The 3164-nt window shown below is 36.5% G+C and overlaps 1 pseudogene; it reads left to right on the forward strand.

Moving 5' to 3' along the window:
* The first annotated feature begins 1556 nt into the window (after nucleotides 1–1556).
* LOC118323481 overlaps nucleotides 1557–3164 on the forward strand; it is a 5708-nt pseudogene continuing 4100 nt past the window's right edge.

Below are 3164 nucleotides of genomic sequence, written 5' to 3' on the forward strand. Positions count from 1 at the left end.
ACTAGAATGATACATTAACCTATATATTTCTGCTTTTCAGCCACTCTAGATTGTTTGTACTTGGTTTTATAGTTTAGTAGTTTTCAAACTGGGGTCCGGTTGTAGGGGTCCCCAGCGAAAAGAGAATATTTCATTAAATTTTTTATTTTATTAATTTAATTTAGATTTTTTTTTAAAAAGAGATAGGGTTGGCTGTTTTGATTGATTGTAATTTAGAGTGATCCTAGTTTGATCATTGATTCATTATGAAGACTTTATTATCTTCAAGCCTAAAAATAAATAAAAAAAAACTACTCAGAGGGGATTCCTTAAGATTAAATCCTCTCAAACTGGGGGGCCAGTGGTCTAATGTGCATCCATTGTGGAGGTCTTTGACATTAAAAACTTTGGGAACACCTGTTATACATTGCAATTTGTCAAGGGTTTAATTTCTCATATTGTATCAAATTATATAAATCTTCTCATTTATTATTGTAAATGAATTTGGACCTGCTTCGCCATGTAGCTGACACCACCTCAACATCTACAATTATAATAAACAACATATGTCTACCATTTGTTTATATTTTGGTCCATGGGTAACTTTTTTCCTTCTATTAAAATACTTACTTGAAAAAAAATACTAGACTATTTTCTGGTGGAAAAAGAGAATGTTTGTCGTTCCAAGCCGTTTAACATGCACAGGTTAGCCTTTCTATGCTGCAAGCTGACTGCTCTCTGTTTTAACTTTGTTCTGATGTCGGTCCATTGTTGTCCTCACCTGTTGAAGTGATGCTGTGTGTTGTGAAGGGTAATTACACCAAAATATATTGTGTTATATTATAATGTATGTAATATGGTGAGCCTTGTTCATTCCTGTTTATAACCTTAATTTGTGTCATTGATAAGTGCAAATTTGGACCCAGCTGGTCAGATATCAAACTTGTGCTGCTGTTCATAGATGTCATAACCAGAAGACTTATATTTTAACCTACAAATACATGGACCTGGAATCACAGATGTTATAACAGAAACTGTTGTTCTAAACGTGATCACTGTAATGTTTAGGTCTTTATGCCTAGTGTATAATTAAACTCTGTCCAAATAAGTCCTTGTACTGTCAACTTTGCCTCACCTTAGAGACTTGTTGTTTCTTGCAAAAGAGCGCAGAGGGGTGGAGAGAGGATTAGTAACCCTATACTAGCTGTAAGGACATTCCAGGTGATGTCTGTTTGAGTGAACAGTCCAGAACTTGCATTTGAATTGCTTAATCATGACTGACTGTTTGATTAGAGCTGTGATTGGCTGACTGACATGCTCTTTCACACCTCCTGAAGAGGTGAGATTGGTGTTATTTGTAATTGGGGCAGCCTTTCTAAAAGAAGGTGGGGTGATACTGCTACACCCAGAGAAGTGGCTAGGGCAAAGTCTCTGTAGAAATTTCAAACAAGAGGCGACAGCAAGCTCTGTGACAACCTGAAAATCTATCCTGTCATTTACCCTTGAAAATAACATTTCAGTGAGAAGGTTCGCCTTCCTCAAAGGAGTCAGAACTGACACCGGGTCACTGTAGGATCATGTTGGAAGATCTCTTCCAATCCTCCGCCACAGTCTCCCTGCTGGTGGCCTTTGTGTGCCTGCTGGTCCTGCATCTTCTATACTCCAGCTTCATCTCCCAAGACCAGAAGGAGCCTCCAGGACCTAAACCTCTCCCCCTGCTTGGTAACCTGCTTCAAGTGGATCTCACGAGACTCGACCACTCTCTTTTTAATGTGAGAAAATGTTTTATTACTTGAATAATGCAAATATATGTTTTCGGTAGGTAAGAAAATTACATGTCTTATCTACAACTGCAAGTCTCACTTTTACCTGCTTCCATCTTTGTAGCTGTCCAAGAAATATGGGTCGGTGTTCACAGTCTACTTTGGACTTAAGAAGGTGGTAGTGCTGGCAGGATACAGGACAGTCAAACAGGCTCTGGTCAACCACGCTGAAGAGTTTGGAGACAGAGAGGTCACTCCCATATTCTACGATTTTAACAAAGGACATGGTAAGAAAAGGTTTTGAGAGTTTGTTTTTGCTTTTGTTCTCATCTAAACAAGCCACTTTTGTATCCAGGCATACTATTTTCCAATGGTGACTCGTGGAAAGAAATGAGGCGATTTGCTCTAACTACGCTGAGAGATTTCGGAATGGGCAAACGGATTAGTGAAGGGAGAATCATTGAGGAATGTCGCTACCTGATTGACGAATTTGAACAATATGAAGGTAACATTTTCTCCACTAAAACACTGCTCAGGTTTACACAGCTGTCCTTCAAATACCTCATTCTACCAAACTCTTGTCCAAAACTTTTCTCCCAGGTAAAGCCTTCAACAACACCAAGGCAATTTCTTATGCAACTTCAAATATTATATCAGCTATCATGTTTGGAAAGAGGTTCGAATACAAAGACCCAGTGTTCCAAGCTATGGTGGAAAGAGACCACGAGTCCATCCGTCTGACAGGATCAGCTCCCATCCTGGTACCTCAGAGCAACTTAATCATTACAAGAAAATGTAACATTGTTTTACAAATTAAGGACTTGTTAAGCTAAGTTTAAGAGATCAATTATATTGCTGTTGTAGTTCATGATTTATGAAATATTTGGTAAAATGACGTTTTATGGAGGAACTATGTAATTTGGTACTAATTACAAGGAAAATGGGAATTTCATGGATGAGCTGTGCATTTAGATCCAAATAAATATGTTTATTGGAAACTGGTTTATTATTCTAATTAATTATTTATATTTGTCTGTAGACAGAAAATAAAAAAAAATATTTTATATGGAAAGGTACCAACCTCTGTATTATTACATTTAATTATTAGTAATAATAATAGAGTAAAATTAGTATCAATGTGCATAGTTTCTTCTGGGAAATTAGAAAAGTATTACAAAATGATGTGGAATTTACAAACCTGTAAAATAAAATGTCTCTATTTTTCTCTATTTTAAATGTCTATCTTTATCATTTAAATGATTAACAACCAAAATGTAACACAAATACAAATTTAGTTAAATCCTCCATTAATGAGGTGGTTTGTATTGTGCACCATTACAGATATATAACATGTTTCCTTGGCTGGGACCTTTTCTTAAAAACTGGAAGCATTTGATGAAGAATGTGGAGAGAAACATAGAG

This window comes from Morone saxatilis, unplaced genomic scaffold (genome assembly GCF_004916995.1).
Source record: "Morone saxatilis isolate NCDOM2014 unplaced genomic scaffold, NCSU_SB_2.0 Contig14, whole genome shotgun sequence".
Lineage (NCBI taxonomy): Eukaryota > Metazoa > Chordata > Actinopteri > Moronidae > Morone > Morone saxatilis.